Source organism: Petromyzon marinus, chromosome 30 (assembly GCF_048934315.1).
Source record: "Petromyzon marinus isolate PM22_M1 ecotype Great Lakes invasive population chromosome 30, UKy_Petmar_22M1.pri1.0, whole genome shotgun sequence".
Classification (NCBI taxonomy): domain Eukaryota; kingdom Metazoa; phylum Chordata; class Hyperoartia; order Petromyzontiformes; family Petromyzontidae; genus Petromyzon; species Petromyzon marinus.
The window spans coordinates 10,514,414-10,534,205 of NC_133696.1; the positions used below are offsets into that span (position 1 = coordinate 10,514,414).

Genomic DNA, 19,792 nt, shown 5'->3' on the forward strand with positions numbered 1-19,792 from the left:
TGTATCATTAGAGCAGTGGCTCTTAACCTGGGGTGCACGCAACTCCCTGGGGGTGCGAGACATGGCAGATATTTTTTCGAAGGTAAATAATCGAAAACACAAATTAAGCACTAGCACGTAAGCACAACTACTTTGTTTAATCAAAACGATGTGTTTATTAATATTTTATTTTACGGTTGAGAACCAAAGGGGTGCAAGTCTACAGTAAAGGTTAAGGACCACTGCCTTAAAGTCATGCAATGGTTTTTTTTTCCTCCGTTGATTTCAAATGACTTGGTCTCTGGTGATGTCAGGTATAAAGTAGTCCCAGTAAGTTTCGTTAAGGTGACCTCATCATGAAGGACAAAAATAAAAACAAACAATATAACCAAAATCGATAAGCGTATCCAGTCGAGGGAAGTCATCGGTTTTATGAATGGCGTGGGCTCTGAGCTCATACAAGACATGACAAAACTCCTACACACCACGTACATATTTATATTTATATTATTTGATTGTTTCCCTTCTACGTGACTTTACCGAAAGAACCAAGAATATGAACACCACGTACAGGCAAATGAGTAAACTAGTTCCACGAACGTTTAAGAAAAAAATACAATCACGTTTGATTGTTGAAAATATCAATGGCATTACACGATTCATAGAAGGATAATTCCTTATGTTAAAATTATGTAAGCTGCAAAATACTAACTCCTGTACACTAAATGTAATATGTAAAATTTAGCATATTATCATAGCTTCATCAAGAGTAACCTTTTCAAACCTTCCACAATACTCAAGCATGCATGAGTTGTAATTTTAATAAAAAATATTTTCAAAGTTTCAGATTTGTCATATGGCACCTTGCCCAATCTTTTAGCGTCAAAGTCATAAACAGAGCATTCAATAATCAAAATAATTTACGTTGATGTCACGACGCCATGCCATTGCTTCCTTCTATTTGCTAGATCTCACAGCACAATTGACATCTGATTTCGAAGGTGTGCTCGTCCAGAATTCCAGCATCTGCCTTGAGATGTTTTCTTTGGTGTGCGGACATTTGGGTTCCCAATTCCATCGGCTGTCTGGGTGACATACTCTCCTTCATTCCGCACGTGTGCTCCATGCTGTGCCCCACAGAAATAACAGGATATCTGTGAAATTAAATCTTAAAACGTTGTACAAAATGTGTTCAGTATAATATGGTAAAACCCCCCAAAGAGAAAACTTCTACTTGTAACAAAATATGTTTTTCTTAGCGTTTCTAGGAATATATATCAAACGCAATGTCATGAAAATTATATTTTATAAATTAATTTTTCAAAGTTTGCAGTTGCAATGCCAATATAAAGTTAAAATGTTGCACTCGCAGAACTTTCTTGAATGTATTGGAGTGTGTGGGTGTTTTTTGGGAAACAATAACACAATCAGATTTTTTTTTAAAAACAGTCACTATAGAAATATTGAAGTTTTGTTTTTATGTATGAGCATCCGTTTTATGCTCAGGGTATTAAGTGAAATAAAAAAATATATATTTTCAAAACCAAAAGGTAAACACAAAACGCGTTCTTAATGTTGTATATTCGATGAATATATATCCTTTTACCATTGCATAATTTATGTAATTCCATATATTTTCTTACACTTAAACTTCAATGGCTTCGAAGAACTGTTTAATATTAAGAAGCGGTCTACATTTTTACGGTTCTGATTCTTCTTACACAGGATAGCAGCTGAATAATTTAACACAAGGCAATGGGATTTGGCACAATTAAAAAACATAAATACGCGTTGAGCTGAGCTGGCAGCGTGGCTCGGTGGAGTTACTGCTCTGTCAGGCTCACAGAGAATGAGCCACAGCTTCCGGGCTTCCACCTCGACTACAAGAACGACCCCCACGTTGGGCAAGCCAATTGTCTTAGCCTGATGTCCAGCGACGATGCAACAATACACACGTGGCCTGACTGTGGAAAACGTGGACTCCGACACGGAAGTATGCATGCTGGGAATTAAACGGAGAGACAGAAAGAGAAACGCGGGAATCATGTTGATCTTGCTGACTATTTGAAAAAAAAGAAGTGGCCTTCGGCAAGGGACATCATGGAAAGGGTTGTCCCTATGTTGAAATTCTTCCGCACCTTACGTAACCAACCGTGCCAACCGGAGGTGCGACCGAAGGTCGAGACTGGTGACAGAATGGCAGCCAAAGGACGAAAAACACCCGCAGAAGTGGCGCTCTTGGGCATCAGCTCATGCGCAGGAGCGTGACGGATCATGGCATTTCAAGACCGTTAGAGATGGCGATGAGTTGGAGAAGAAGTGGATAATGAACGCTGATGTAATGAAGTAGAGCCAAATCAGGGCTGCAATGTCACTGTAGAGGTTCACGCGAGGCTGTGGGCATCACCTTCCAATGCCAGTTGTAGTTCCCGTGCACACGGACACGTGGGAACAAAGCGGGGAAACCTGCCCCCTCGCCTGCCAACTTCGGATTTTGGACAAGGGGGGGGCGCACGCCATATGTTGTGCCCCCTTGCTTAATAGCCTTCGTGAGCCACCTAGCCTTCTCAACATTGATCCCATCAATGGCTACTCGGCGCCCAAACTTCAAAACGAGTCTCGCGGGATATGCAGCGACGTCAAAATGCATCTCTATTTAACGGGCGCTGAGAAATAAGAGTGGATTTTGTGATGGCACCGAGGGTCGTTGCCAGGTTCTCGCAAATTTGGCCGCAGGGATAAATTGGCAAATGCCACGTTAGGGCTGCGAAATGAGTCGCCAGTAGCTTGCGGCAGACGGCGCGTTTGGGCATTTCCCTGTAGAACTTGCCTGGCAAGATCATACAACAAACCCAACGTAATTACAGTTGTATCCGGTAAACAAACAGAGTGCTGTGAAAAAAAAAATTCAACTTCTGCGTTGTATGTGAACACGACATTTAGTAAGATCTTAATTTCAGCTGGAGCTATCCAGGACGGTGCTGCAGAAAACAATACCCCGACCCCCGCCACCTCCGATTAGCACGGTTGACTACGTACGGTGCGAAAGAAATTCATCATAATACTTGCACCTCCCCACTTTCATTCAGGGTTTTTGTGGCCGCAGGAAATATTCCATGATGAGTTAAGCGCCGGTAATTATTAACCCTGAACTCATTGCAAAATTCTTGCAATCGAATCATTCCCAACATTATTCTACATTAGTCTATTATCATGCGTAGCTATTATACATTGGGCACATGTTTGTTAGGGGAGTGTAGTTGCTGTGACTCGTAGGCAGTGGACATGCTTATATAAGCAAGGCTCTGAACAAGTACCCAGGAAAGTAATTCACTATCCGAGCACTGTAATGCATTGACATCCCCCGTAGATACAGCCTGTCCATGGGTTACTGTCATGCTAGTTTTGTTTCATGCAGTGGCTCAACAATCATGATTTGTGCAACCAGCTGAAATCGGCAATTTGCAATGTAGAGCCCTTTGTCAATTTACTGCTGCATGAAGCCCTGAGCACCCTCCAAATCGCCCCATGCCATGTCCATCATGGACAAGTGCACTGGAGAGCAACGGGACCATCGGGACATCGTATTTACTGTTATCACATCACAGTGCAACAACTACACTATTAATTCAATTTTGTTTTACCAGGAAAGGCCCGCTGAGCTATGTAACTCGTTTTCAGAAGCGACCTGGCTATCACAAATGAAAGCTCAACGAAGTCGCTCATCATGTGGAAATTTATATCAGCCAAACACTGTAAACGCACGTGGATTCTAAATGTGGAGGGAAAATCCGTAGGACCCAGAGAAACATCCACGCCACCACGGGGAGAGCATGCAAACTGATGGCCTCCTGCGTACCAGGCGAGACAAATAACATCTCGCCACCATGGCGCCCCTATGGTTTAGAAATGCATTGTTGTTACCGATCATAAACTGATTTCAAACGAAGTGTATATCAAAATATCCACCCTTTTTTTAATTAACTGCACCATATATGCATGTATGTATCCATAGGTCTAAATTCTAAGCATTTGAGCTAACCTTAAATGTACCGTTGCAGCTCTAGCTATGTTATTTTGGTTTAATGATAGGCATATTATGTAAATAGGCCAACTCAGCTTATTCTAGCAAACAAGCGAGTTGGAAACCCCGTATAATTTTACAGGATTGTGAAAAAGTACTTACCGTATAGTACAGGGTGGTCCAGATGTCCTGTGACCTTACAACATATGACGCTTTAGAGAATTACATGCGGGGGGAGGAGTCACAAAACATTAGACCGCCGTGGACAATCCTTTGCTGGCATGTTGAAGATGGACCTCACTTGTGCACTAGAGGGCAATGCTTTCACCATCCTGATCGCAAGAGCGGAGAGCCTGTTTGGGCAGTTTGAAGAGCGTTTGCTCTTCATGGCCATCATGAATGGCCTCTCTCTCTGTGTCTGCAAGTGAGAGAGTCTGTGGGATAGTCGAGCACGTGGTGAGCATTAGTCCAGGACACTCTCAACGCGATTTTCCGTATTATTAACAATCCAGCAGATTACCTGAACCGGTCCTGGGCCTCCCCTAGGTCGATTCAGCCTCAAATGAGTCCCTGGTGCGGTGTTTAAGCATCGCCACTGGGGAGACAAAGGCGGTCGGGCGTGGTGCTGGCCACCCATCCCCTCGTGTACCATTCCGGCCTTCATAGGTGCTCGCTAACAACACTTTTCCCTACAGTCTGTCGAGGCTCCGTGGTGGTGGTGATGCGGAACAGTGAATGCAGCAGTTCATGCGCTACACTATGAACCCGTTGACCTGAGCCGGTCTCCCAGTCATGGCCAACATCAGTGGCGAAGATCGGTCTTTTTATTTGGTGTGTGTGTGTATATACAGGGCAGGCCTATTACAACATTGGGGGCGGCGACATGGCCGGGGCAGATACACGTGTCGTGCAAATCCACGTCGAGCGTGTTCGCTCTTAACAGAGCACGAGGCCGATCACGGGGTTCCCCGTTCTGGGGCAGACCGCGTTAGTCCACGGCTCGTCGGGACGCGAGAACGACCAGGCAGGACGGAGAGAGCCATCGCACGGCGTGGCGTTGCAGTATCCGCGACCGCGAATGACTAATTCCGCCGCATTTGCAATGAATGTGCGGATTGTGTTGGTGATGTGTACGCTGGACAAGCGCGCACGATGTTCAGCTGGATCGCACGTCCGGTGAATTTCCACAAATGATGACGAGCTACCTGGAACATCAGTGCCGGGATCGTGTATATTTTAAATAAACCACGAACAAATCATCCTTGGATTATACGTGTTCACCCTTTTAGTGTTGAATAAATGTGGGAGTGTGCATGCAACTGATTGACTGATCAGGCAATTGCACAGCAAAGCAACACGCGTTGTAAACTAGAAATATGTATTTCAATGAGCAGTTCAACTGTTGCGATGTTTCACATTTTTTTACGGCTGCAGCCTGTAGAATGACATCCTTTTTGAATCAAAAGTGCACGGCGTGTCTAATTTCTACAAATGAAACACGTGAGCATCCTATCCACTAATTTAGGTATGCATCCGTGTTTCTATTAATCATGAGTGTGATGGGTTTCACTTTTATAAGTCAACTCTCTGATTTGATTCTTTGATTTGGGGGTAGGAAAATATGTTTTGGGAATGACATTTGAGTTTCAAATATGGCATGAAAACCTTTGCATCAAAGAACATGTAAATGTACCCGTGTTAATTTACGGGCGCAAGGACTGGCAACGTTGGGCCAATGTTGTTCGACAACATTCGCCCAACTTTTGCATGTTTACTGCGAAAGCGCTAGAAACGGCTACATATATATTTTTTAACGAAATGAGTCATAATTTAAATATCAATACACAAGAGCCCTAAATATGTTATATCAGTGATGTTGAAAGTGTTTACAAGATTCTGTGCTCACACGTTAAAATGTAACTTGATGAAGACTTATGGAAGCCTTGAAAAAGGCTTATCAATTGCAATAAAGCACTTGACCCTACTCAAATTTTTCACAACCTCACTTTTACAGTCATTCACCTATTCACTGTACCAGAAGATACGGATACAGTCTGCTACGTATGTACACTGCATTGAGGCCCTGCTTGTCTCCTGAGCTCGTGATGGAAACTCCACGTTTCCATGGTGGGGACGAGACTCAATTGGAAAATAAATTGTTGACTTCCCCACAAAGTGGGTAGTCGTTGTATGGGCCCTGGTAGAATTATGGGCTGAGTCAACCTCCCTACCGGGAATTGAACTGGTCGCCTTTCCGATTGCGAGCCGCTCACTCCGCCACTTCCGAATATATATGTTTACGAAACTAAACAATGTTTATTTATTTAAAGCTTTCGTGACTGCAGAGATTCATATTCTTGGTTCTTTCGGTAAAGTTCCTTCTACGTGACTTTACCGAAAGAACCAAGAATTTTTTTTATTTTACCAAGTGAGGCCCGCTGAGCTATGTAGCTCTTTTTCAGAAGCGACCGTGCCACAGATTATAGCTCAACGAAGTGGCTTATCACGTGGAAATGTATAGCAGCCCAAGGCCCTAGCCATGGAGTCAACATTGGTGGGGACCAAATCTTCCAGGGGGTCTGGGGTCCCCCTCCCCCCAGAAGAAAATCTAAATTTGAAAACGAATTTCCTGCTATTTCCTGCCAAAAATATTAAAACATTCAATAACACATAGGATGGACTATTTTTTTTACAATAATGTTTAATAGTGTATTGTATTACATTGCTCTGTGTTTTTTTCTTTTTTACCTTTTCTTGTTTCATTGTATGTAATAGCAGAGATTAGGGATTAATAAAGTACAACCATAACCACAATCATATAAATATATTTTATAGCAATAATTTGGGGGGAGGGGCATTTTGAGCATATTTGAATATTGTGGGGGGGATGTGTCCCCCCCCCCCCCACAATATATGTATTATAGTTACGGTCTTGTAGCAGCCAAATACTCAGAACGCGTGATGTTGACTTTAAATGTGGAGGGAAAAACCGGAGGACCCGGAGAAATATCCACGCGACAACGGGGAGAGAAAACATGCAAACTCCAACTATACAGGCGTCAGGGTCGGGATCGAACCCACGACCTCCTGTATACCAGGCGAGGTAGGTAACATCTCCTAGCCACGCGTGGAGCCAGTACGCCCATGCGGGAGGAACTGAGTGCGCGTTTTGCCTCGTGAGTGAACTGGTAGTCACTCGGCCCCACGTCTTGATGCCAGACACCTTGGCTGTAGTTCCTGATGGCCCGTGAACATGCAGCAGCAGCAGCGGAGACTGAATGGGTTGCCGATGCAACGTGCGTAATGTCAGCCTCATTTCTAGTCACGCCAAAATAGTTGGATGTTTTTATGCAGGCAGCACTAACCCGTTTAGTGGGGCATGCGGGTGAAATATTTTTGCGTTCTTCAGCACTCATCTCGCCGCTGCGTACGAACGAACCGTGCTTCATCGTAAATGTGCCCGCACGTGCCTGCGTGTGACCACGCACGCTGTTGTGCCTCTGCGTGCATGCGGATCCCAGCTCCGTGTGTCCCTGTGCACACATCCAGTGTCATCCTTGCAGCTCCAACAAGTAGAGCTGAGTTTATTGCATTCCCTTTGTTTATACAACCTTAGAGGGCAAACATGAAGAAAAAAAAACCCCGCTTGGGTGCATGCTGCCCCTAGCTAAGACGAGGTGCAGCCTCCCTTGTCGAAACTCGGCAATAGATGCACGTTCCGTGTGGTTTCGCATTGGCAATGCAGGGCAGTGACGAGCTGTCAAATGATGGAGCTGACAAGCGTTTCACACACCATCCGCGCGTCCCGTGTCTTGCCGCTTGCAGAGTTCACGCCGTGAATTCCGCAAAGTGTGCGCGGTGGTTGTGAAAAATGTATGACTTCAGCCGCTTGCGGGACGTCCTCCAGCGTAGACGACATTCGGAGATTTGACGAATGCAAGTGAAACAGATGTCCCCCTCCCCGCCCCGCTGTCCGGGTGTAATTTGACTCGTGCCCATTGGAGAGGCTCACGAGTGTTGCAAATTGCGCGCGTCCCCAGGGGTCAAGAAATGCGGTTGATCTCAGAAACGGGTGCAGCACACTGTCATGCTCTCGGCGTCTTTGGTGAATACCATTCGGAGGTCTCTGGCAGGGTAGTTAGGGATGCGTTTCTGGTTGGGGTTAGGGCAGTGGAGAAAATCCATGGTTGTACTGCACTCCTGCGCCCACTGCCTTCGCCTACCCACACTGCCCCGCGTGGTGCAGTTATGGTAAAGAAACCCCCACGGTTTAAAGCATTCGTGACCGCAGGAATCCACGCTCGTTGGTTCTTTCGGTAAAGTCACGTAGGTATTAAATACAACAAATCGCGACGTTTCGGGCGCAACAAAAAGCTGTCCGTCATCAGCTTTCCCACCTGATGACGGGCGCTCGTGTTGCGCCCGAAACGTCGTGATTTATCTTATTTGATACCTACGTGACTTTACCGAAAGAACCAAAGAGTATAAACCCCCGCGTTGTGCAGAGGTGATCGAGCGACTGGATTGTACACATCCACAAGTGCGCCCACGAGGTACACATTTGAATCGAGTGAGCCCTCGTTTTACGCGGTAGCTACGATCCTAAAAATGCCCCGCGTGAAGCGAGAACAATTTCCCAATTTTTTTAAAAAAAGAACTGTGACGATTAGAGTTCGACGAAGACACGATGTTCGCACACGCAGAGACATGGAGGGTACGTATGCCGCCACGTTGCTGTATCATTCCGCGTGCAGCATTGCACCGCTCAGCCGCGCACGTCCAGAAAGTAGTTCGCCGTCGGCGCGCGTTCCGCGTTGTAGCGATCACGCGCGGCAGCGAGAACACCGCCACGCGTTAAGCGAGGACTCACCGCCCTGCAGCGCCATTCACAATTAACGTTGCATTGAATGCAACGTTAATTCATATTCTTAGCTCTTTCGGTAAAGTCACGTTGAAGGGAAACAATAAAATAATAAAATATATATAAAACAATAACAATATATGTTTTATTATTTTATTGTTTCCCTTCAACGTGACTTTACCGAAAGAGCTAAGAATATGAATTACTGCAGTCACGAAAGCTTTAAATCAAAATGCAACGTTAATTGTGAATGTGTTTGCCCATTCCGTTTTGATGACTGTATTACACATCGCGCTTGGGCCTGGCCCTGTCTACCTTTGGCCACCTACCTCTCTCGACTCGTCTTCCTCGACGATTACTAAGATCGTAGATCTTTGTAAAAGTGCCTGATGTTCATTGTGTGACTTTTTTTCTGTTACCTTTCATCAAGTACAGCTGTGCGAGATGCCAGAAGTGTTAGGAACATGTATCGTGTGCGAGCCGTGTGTACCGTGAACGTCGTGATCAATGAGTTAAGAGCAACCAAGTCCGAAGGCAAGATCGGTGTCCAGGTAGCACCTCTGGTGCGTGTCGAGCGGTGGCGCGTTTTGTTTCGTTGCGACGTTCCATTCCACGGCGCCGAAACCGAAGTGAATCCCTGCAGAAGCGCTCAGCACGTGCATAGAAACGTCGGACATTATTCTGAACAGCAGGCGTCAGGGTAGGGATTACAACCACAACCTCCTGCATACCAGGTGAAGTAGTTAACATGTCGCCACGACTATACACCTATGGAGTGTGTGGATAAAAAAAAAAATTATGTAACTTCAAGGGTTCATACTCTTTGGTTCTATTCGGTAAAGTTACGTAAAAGTATAAAACAACAGAAAATGAAAACAAATACAAAATTCACGACGTTTCGGCCACAACACAAGTGGCCTTCATCAGGTGAAGGGACCAGACTGTCTCGAGGACAGCGCTGGAGTGAACACAGCCAAGCTCAGACCGCGACCTTTAGGCTTGTGTGAGAGGAATTAAGGTGCCTTGACAAAGGAATTAGCATAAAAAATAGCATTTAATTGGCGGAGTTTATTTTTTATTTTTTGTTGTTTTATACTTTTACGTGACTTTACCGAATAGAACCAAAGAGTGTGGATCCTTGCAGTCACGAAAGCTTCAAATCTAGAATTAACTTCAAGGGCTCTGAGAACCAGTTCCATGAAACCAACATTATCGGGCCGTTACTCAACACCCGCAGTTATGTGTGGGTTCCCAATGACCACTCCGTCTTGTCACATTGACGCAGATAGCACCAATGGAATTACATTTTAGAAATACATATACAGTATATAACGTCAAAACGACTAACATGTCAAATTAGCGGTGCTCGCTTTCATTGTCAGTGGTGGAAATTTCACATTTATTTCGTTCGGAGTCATCCTTTGTACGATGATCACAGTTGACTTCTCATATAGTGCCACTCATTGTATGAACTCCGGAGGATATGATAGTCTGAGTCAACTCGTGACCGCGATTTGAACTCTCGTGTCGTGCAATTGTCCGAGGCGAGATAAGCGCTGCGCCTCTTTGCTTTATAAAAAAAAAACATGAACAGTGCGGCGCGTTCTAAATATTAAAATGTCAGTTTCCATTTCAGCGATGAGACGTGATGGATAGGATCATCGGTCGAGTATACGATTATGAACACTGCATTATTAACACTAACACTGTACTTCGATAATTGCGAAGTCAGTCACTCATCGGCATGCATGGCTCAGATTTAAACGATCCTTGAAGATGTTAAGGTAATACCAATAATAGGTGCGATGTCCCACCTTTTGAAATGCAATCACGTATCTATATATGTCGGTCAATATACAGTAGACGATTATCGATGGCATAGAAATTCTTAATTCATTTATTATTTTGGTGTAGAAATATGAAAGAAGCATTTGGAATGAAATTGTCATTCCATATTTTCTCAAAGACAAAGGAATTTGGGGTTTTTTCACGCAACAAAGGATCAGGGCTGCAAATAGAGAAAATTTTGAAAAAAAAATCACCGATAATAGAAATACAATCACACATGCAAGGGGTTACAAGTTCAAATCCTGCTCTGGTGTTGACCCAGCCGATCGTTTAATGACTACCGCATCATGGGAACTCAACAGCAATCACGACAGACTCGTCCCCCCAACGTGGAATTTCCGCCACTGGCTCAGATATATCAACATAGATGAGTTGTCACCGCACGACTCGCACGAGCAGGGAGACAGACACCTTGACTCTCACGTAGTTTTTAACCTATCGATATGATAAAGTTGGTGTTTGCTCATGCCACTGCTGGCGGAGAGGCCTCTGCTCGTGAGTTGGAGCTCTTTAGAGCCCCTCTAGAGGTAATTGGCCTATCCATGCAGGACAGATGTCTGCGAGTAACCACGATTTACCCCGACACAGGCGACCTGCTAATTGACGAACTGTGGTGGACTCAGTTACACCGCTTGCGTGGACAGAGCCACTGGAAATGTAACAACACACGTGCCCCTGGAGATCGCATCTGGGTCGCAAGTGCAGTGTGCTAACTTGATTTGGCGCTTCCCTGACTGCAGGAATTACTCCTTGGTTCTTTCGGTAAAGTCACGTAGAAAGAGAAAATAATAAATTAAAGAATAGCATACGACGTTTCGATTGCAACGCAAGCAGTCATCATCAGGTACAAATGAAAGAGAACACAAACCTAGTAAACTTAGAAATACAATGCAATACAGCACAGATAGTCGGCTGACATAACAGTCAACACCCTACCTGGTTGATTACGTTCTTCAAAAGATTACTAAATTTAAGAGAGAGATAAAAACACAGACACTGAGACACACAGACATACACATAAGCAGAGAGAGGTAACACAAAGACACAGAGAGAGACACATACATAGGCACACAGAGACACAACGCCTCTCTGTCGAGGCCTTAAATAGAGAGAGAGGGGGCAGAGAGAGAGAGGAGGGGGTAGAGAAATTAGCATGTCAATGATGGTGCAGTGTGCTAGCCCATTGCGCCACGGCAAAATGCCGTACCAATGGAGTAGGGGAGATTTAGTGAGATTCAAGGTAGGTGAAAACGGGCTCCGTGGTGGGGAGTTGTTAACTACCTCGCCTGGTATGCAGGAGATCGTGGGTTCGATCCCGATCCTGATGCCTGTATGTTTGGAGTTTGCATGTTCCCCCCGTGGTTGTGTGAATTTTTATCCGGCTCCTCTGGGTTTTTCCCTCCAATATTTAGAAACGTGCATTTAGAGTATTTGGCGGCTATACATTTCCACGCGATAAGCTATCATTTGTGGCCAGGACGCTTCTGAAAAAGATCTATATAGCTCAGTGGGCTTTACTTGGTAAACTAAATTTTTTTTTAACTAGTGTTTTTTTTAAAGATGCTCACGCGATCAAAACTTGTTTGCGATTGGCTGCACTTAAGCAGCGTCACTCATCCCCACGTTTAATTTTAAATGCCTTGAGTGCGCTGTTCCTGCTAAACTTCAAAGTTCAGATTACCTAGAATATGAAACATACACAATAGCAAGTTATTTATTTAAGCTTTCTACTGTATAACAAGAGACCGGAAAATATTGCATGGCATAAAGGAAAACACGGTTTGGGAACAGTAAATTTAAATGCTGGTTTAAATTAATTTTTGTTTAAATATAAACTGTCGTAATGCGTGCATGGTAATACATTCATATTCTTTATTGAGACTGGAGGAATCTGATGAGCTGTGAACGTCTAGTAGGGGCGGGTCAGAAAGTCACAACAATACAAACACTGATAGGTGTGCAAAGCATAATATATAGAAGATCGTCACTAAAAAAAAACAAGTAAAAATAAATGTAAGTATATGAGAACAATACTCTTTGGTTCTTTCGGTAAAGTGACGTAGGTAGAAAAATAATAGATCACGACGTGTCGATCGCAACACAAGCAATCGTCATCAGGTGGGACAACCACAGCAAGAAAAACTGATGAAGTAGGCAGTGGTTGTGGTTGTGGTTGTCCCACCTGATGACGGTTGCTTGTGTTGCGATCGAAACGTTGTGATCTATTATTATTTTTCTACCGACGTGACTTTACCACAAGAACCAAAGAGTACGGATTCCTGCAGTCACGAAAGCTTCAAATCAAGATTATATGAGAACAAATTGCAGGATGACATCAACTCCTGCCCATTTTTCAACAATAAATGCAAGCGTTGGGCAAGGCAGCAAAACAACAACAGTCCCAGACCACACCAAGACTACAAAAACACGCAGTCCCTCAAACAAAAATTGTACATTTAATTTGAACCGTCGATACACGGGTAAGAATCATAGTTACAAATCACATTTGCGATTACAACCTTTTGTCAATCTCCTGCTGGTGGAAGGCCGCCCCATGCCATGTCGTTTGTGGAGGTTATTTTCCGGAACTTTACCACGCCGGTCAACGTGGGTTAATGAAGGGATGGTACCAGGACTGGATGGGATATCATTTGTCACTAATGTTAGCTGAGACCAGGAATCAAACTCAGGTCGCAGGGTTCATAGTGCAGCGTACCAACCACTGTGGCGCCTACTCTAAATACCACTCATTCAATACGTAAATAAACTGTGGAAATGAATAACATTGTTATAAAATAAAATGTAACTCTGGCGTGTTCAGCTGCATATATTCATCGTCGCACCTTTGCAGTATTTTCCATTGTAGATGCTGTTAAGTTTAAATCAGAATGACACAGACAGTAGCATGCTGACCCGCCCTCTTACTGGACATCTGTGAAAAAGAGTTCCATGGCACATCGGATTTCTCCGGGATAGATTAAGATGATGATTCCATGTCGCTGAACAACACGAACAATTTATATCCAGAAGACTTGAGCAACCTTTTCTTGACATTTTAGACTCGACCACCCTAAGAGAGGCCCTGAACAAGTTCAGTTGGCAATTCCATTGGTAATTTGCAATTGTGAGGAATAAAATATTCGTGATACACGCTCCACAAGGCAAGACAAAGATCCCCCGATACACGACCACAACGCACGCTCACACAGACACAAATATTTCTATACAATTAAATGCCCCTCACGTACAATTATTCACAACATTCTGCCCTCTGGTCTGCTCAAAAGGCGGGCCATTGCCCAAAGGAGAGCTAATTGCAGGATAGACTCAATTTTGAAGTCACTGGTTGGCAATGGTTACAGCGGTGAAGCACAACATGCCTCTGTTGATGTATCAGTAGTGCCCACTGTAGTATTTTGTAATGCATCTGCGGCAAGTACGTACTATGACGTTCACGTCGTATTCCTTAACTGCATTCAAAAACAACTTTGTGCTCCTTTGTATACAACCGCATTGGGAAACAAATACCCCCCCCCCAAAAAAAAAAAAACCCGTGTCCAATTCTATTAGATTCTATTCTCTTTTTCATCACAAAATGAAATATTTAAGTGTCTATATTACACGTGGGCAACATGCCCACGTGTAATATAGGCCCGTCCTCAGAACCTGTTATTCACAAGGACTCAAAGAGTGGCAGAGTTGCGCTCATCTATAATGCATCGTGCAATATTATCTCTTTATTAACAGTGGCTTACACTTTGTCAATTCCATCACCTTGTACATCGCCGCGGATATCTGCACAATTGTTCAATTGTCACGAGCGATCCGCGGCACGTCCGGAAGATTACTGGGCAAAGGAGGCATTTGGGACACCACAAGCCTGCGCACAGAAGTAGTGCAGGTTACAGCCCCTAGACCTACGTACGTTACCAACATCTGCACTCAAGCTTGAAGTGCGGCAGGGTGATGGGCAATGAGAGGAGACTAAAATGTAAACGGGGCCTCTCTCTCGGCCCCTTCTGACGACAGTGGCGTGGGCAGGCACTCGCAGGGCTGCGCCTTTATCCATTCAACTACAACATCGGCGGTGGGCACTGTGGCAGAGCACTTGTAGTCAATGAGCCCAGAAGGGATATTTTACCCGTCGGTACCACCAGAGGTGGCTTTCACGAGTCTCTTTTTTGTGTTTGTGTCGCCAACAAACAGCGAATTGTGTAATGGCCACTTGAAATTAGGGAGGTTGTCAAGTAAATCACTCTTTGATTGGTCATACATACATTGGTGCTACTAATGGTTTTACTACCTTAGGTGGTATACATTTCTTCTTTGGCCAATGGACTATTATTTAAAACTAGGTGTTGTTCGGGGGCTCCAGTGGTGCCCGTCACAACCATTTATGGCCTTCGACCAGGAAAGTCACTAAAAAAAATTGCACACGGACGACGCATTCACGCAAGCACCCGATGCTCCGTTTTGAAGTTTTAAAATGAAACATCTTTGAATTGTATTATGTTTTGAATTACCGGTATTATGTTTTGAATTAAATAATTGTATTTCGTCGTTAAGTAGATGGCCTTGCTGGGGGTTCGGTTCGATGCGGACTTTCACCTGTTTTGGATTGCGGGATCGAGATAAGGCGACATAGAGCTGGCCGTGCGAGAAGACCGCCGTCTGCAGATTGATTCCAACGTAATCGAACGTCTGTCCCTGCGCCTCCGTCGTTCATGCAGGGGGTGCGTAGGTTTGCAGCGCCCCCTGCATGAAAACGAGTGCAGTGTTCATCACAGATAGATAAAGTTGCGCGCTTATATAAGAGTATAGGAAGGTAACTAGTTCTCAGGCCAACATCCCTCTGGGGTGCATAAAATTAGTACCACTTTGAAACTTAATCTCCCACCCACCACCCACCAGAGGAATGTGGAATTTCCATCACTGGCTCGCTTTCTATCGACGGTGCATGAACACTGTCGCTTGCTAGATTGAGCGAGAAGATGTTCTTACCTGGACTGGGCTTAGTTCAAATGAAAAATAACCCTGTTGGTGGAAATGCCTTCATTAGTGGATTTTGTAAGGGGGGGGGAGGCGTTAGGGGGTGGACAGGGGAGGGCGGTGGGGGATGAAGCAATCCAAATGATGTGTTAACTCCTCCCCGCCACCCAACTCTCCAATCGATGGAGGAGACCCTTTGACTTGTGTAGGCTGGTAAAGCACAAAATTAAATGGCATACGACCTTCCAAAAGGTTGGATAGCCTCGGGGCCGACGCGTCATCACTGAGCCGGTCGGCACAGCCGTCGATGATTCGAGTCCAACAACTAATTTCGCGCGAGGAATTGCTAAAGTGTATCTGCCCGCTACGAGGGACATTACAGATCAATTGACGACGTTTTCAAGAGGAGGCCGTTCATTGTGTTGTTATGTCAATCTAAATTACATATCAACCTGCAGCTAAATTATTAAATGCATTCTTTTCAGGTTAACGTGAATAATTCAGACGGTTCGTGTGCGATCATGCTGCCAATTGCCATACCTGAGCGCCTCACTCCGGTTGGCTAGAATGCTCTGATACCTGAAAGCGCAAGGTCCTCTGATACGCATTTAAATAATGACGGTAAATATGACGTGCTGTAACCTGGAAACATTGGTGGCTCCAACCTTGTACAAGCTTGGGTGCTATTCGATTCCGTGGATCATTTAGACGAGACGGAGGGTGGGGGGGGGGGCATGAGATGGGGGGGGGGGATCCATGGTGTAGGCGATGGTGTGAATATTTGGGAAACAAAGAGGCAATTGGGTTGGCCATTCGGCGGCCTGGCACGTCACGTGAAAGACAACCGGTTCCCATTATCTTGCTGAAGATTAAAACGTGTCGACTGCAATCGTTGTAAAATATATATATAACAATTTCGATGTATTTACCGAGGAGGGCTTAACTCAGTCTCAAGATTCAATATGACTGTCCAATACTGGGATGCTTGGCCAACTCCAATCATGAGTGCGAGATGTTAACTACCTCGCCTGGTGTACTGGAGGTCGTGGGCTCGATCCCGACCCTGACGCCTGTATGTTTGGAGTTTGCATGTTCCCTCCCGTGGTCACGTAGATGTATTTCCGGGTCCTCCGGTTTTTTTCCTAAACATTTACGCATGATAAGCCACTTCGTTAAGCTATCAATTGTGGCCAGGTCGCCTCTGAAAAAGAGCTATACAGCCCAGTTGGCCTAATCTGGTAAAACAAATATTTGTTTAAATAGGTTTGAGTGGCATGAATTCAACGCCTCGAGGAAAACCCCGGACGTATGCTGGAGCAACAAACAACACTGACATCTTTTGTCCACTCTCATCTCCAGTTAAAAGCAACTTTTAGTTTGCAACGAATACTGATTAATTAACGCACGTGTAGTACTGACACCAGTTGAATATTTTAAGATTACCAAATTGTTCCTCAAAAAAATATTACCGACCACGTGTCTCTTCGTGTCAAGAGATGCCCCCTAGTGCACAACTGGCTTGACTGTAGCCTCCAATGACTGGGCAACGCCATTTAACCCATTGCGGGAATTCGCCACCAGCGTTATGCTTCCAATTAGCACGGTTGGCTACGTACGGTGTGCGGAAGAAGTTCCACATGCACATACATTCATACGTACTTGATTTTTGATAAGATCGTGATGTAAGTCGAGCGTGTGTCGTAAAAACCCTCCTCCACCCGACACGGTTAATTAACAAAGTTGTCACGTGATTAAAAAAAAAACCGTGACAATGTATTACTGCTTCAGCAGCACACTACGGGTGCGTTACTGGTGAGCAATCTCACACTATTTAATACATTATTGCGGATGTTTCACTAATGATTACAATAATTAAAACCAGCATAATCAGGCAGTTTTTATTTCATTTAGTTTAATTGTATTTTAAACAAGTTAATCGCTTGATATTTATAGTGGAGCGGCTTTAATGTTATTATTTAACACCCACTACTCTCCACTCGAGTCTCTCAGGTGGTACTGCCCATTCCTGCAAGTTAGGATTTAAACAAGTTAGCTTGGATCTCATTTTTTTTTAAATCTGGATTCAAATCAAGAATCCCAGTAAGGCTGTTTCAAAGATATCACCTCTGATCCTGCCAGCTATTTCATTCCAACACGCGGTCTGTAAAACAAAAATCCATCCACACAGGTCTCCATGTTCAAATAAAGCATTTTTTGACCAAAAAAACTACGTGCCCTTACCGCAAAAATATCGAATACGAATCATAATAGCGTCTGCGATATGCTACGTGTTGCGCATTTGCTGTTCCTGTTAATTTATTTCGGTCCTCTGGGGAATGGGGTGGAGGTGTTGGCTGGGGGACTATCTTCCAGGGACAACCGTTGTTGACTTCTCACAAGTGGGTACTTATTTTTATAGACCGGCAAAAATTGTGGGCTGAGTGCCACCCCTGACCGAGATGTGAGCTTGGAACTTTCCGGTCAAAACACACTCTCTATCTGCTTCTTCCCTCGCACCGCTCCCCTTTGGAATTCCCTCCTCCCACCGTCTCAATTCCCAAGTTCTTACAATATCTTCTGCCCAATTTACGAAACGCATTAACTGTTATCTATGATACACATTCAGTCGTGCCGTTTGTTGCTGACCTCTTCGAGCTCTGGGCCTTTGGCTCTATCCTCAGCAACAACGATTTGTGTGTGTGTGTGTCACGTGTCACGTCGTGCAGACCTAGAGAAGGGCAACACCCAACAGCTTTACGTTTAACCAGGAGGCCATTCAACGCGCACGTGACGAGCTTTGGTCACGGTGAGCGGCGCCGATCACACCAGCTGCGTTGGCCGAGGGCGCTGGTTCACGCGTTGCTGGGTGCGCTTTGGCACGCACGCACGCCCCACCGCGCAGGGGACGTGCGCCTCGCAGCACCCGGCTACGCTCGGCGAGCTCGCTCCGATCGAGGTCCGCGAACATCGCCCTTCGCGTCGAGTCATCTTTTGAATGCGCACGAACGTGAGCTATCGCGAGAGTAAGCCATTGTGTGGCTGCTGCTGCTGCTGCTGCTTCGTAGGCCAGAGCCCAAATCTGAGAAGAACCGCACAATTAAAAAAAAAATCCCGAGATCGCCGGTTTGATTTCGCGGCGTGGAAGTTGAAACAATGGCCAGGTTTATTATGTTTACCACCCACCACTTATAAGGTCTCCACTCATTACACACAACGTGCTTGCCACAAATGAAGCACAATACCTTGGTGATCGCGTCAAGGAGCATGAACCATCATCACGTGAACTCCAGTCACCCTCGCAGCAGCGGCTTTTGGATAACCATCGGACAAAGAAGCCACTGGAGCTATGCACTTTTAAATCTAGAATGTGAACTAATTTCTCTAGAATTGCTTCTTGTGTTTAGTTTGACACGGTTGGCTACGTACGGCGCAAAAGAAGTTCAACAAACATACATACGCCACAGTCAATTGGCAGGTCGCGTGCGGTGGGGTAAAATGTGGAATCTCCAGACATCTGGCCAGCATGGAAGAAGGTAAATATACCGTCTCGAGGAGTCTATAAAGCTCCCTTCTGTTGAAGGCTGTTCTGCCAGCAGTGGCATGTGCAGGTCATTTCAGGCCGCATTTTTACCCTTTACATTTTTGCATACAAATCACTGAAAGACTTTAGTATAGGTATGCCAGGCTGTGGGATATTTGCCAATTTCTTTTTGGAACAGTTTGACTTTCATATGGAGTGAAACACGATTTTATTCCTGACCGAGACGAAGATATGGATGTTTCAGCTGACTGGAATGCTTTAGGAATAATTACAGGCTACGAGGCGAGTGGTTGCGTAATAAAAGGCACATTTTATTTCTGCTGAAGTGAGTGAGGCTGATACTCATCGCCATTGTCAGCCCCGAGCCAGTGTCGGAAATTCCACATTTCTATGACACGGCCAGTCTAACCAATGGATAACCACTGTTTACTTATGAACATTAGGACACATTTCGATTTAAAGCTTTCGTGACTGCAAGGATTCATCTTCTTTGGTTCTTTCGGTAAAGTCACGTAGAATGAGAATAAAATAATAAATTGATAAAATAAAA

General features: G+C 44.8%; 1 long non-coding RNA gene across 1 annotated transcript in view; it reads left to right on the forward strand.

Annotated features, from left to right (window-relative positions):
* Positions 1-7,011: 7,011 nt before the first annotated feature.
* Positions 7,012-19,792, forward strand: part of LOC142929386 (uncharacterized) — a 31,360-nt gene continuing 18,579 nt past the window's right edge. Inside the window, exon 1 of the long non-coding RNA XR_012945691.1 lies at positions 7,012-8,717. This is a non-coding gene — a long non-coding RNA (uncharacterized LOC142929386). The remainder of the gene's footprint in view (positions 8,718-19,792) is intronic.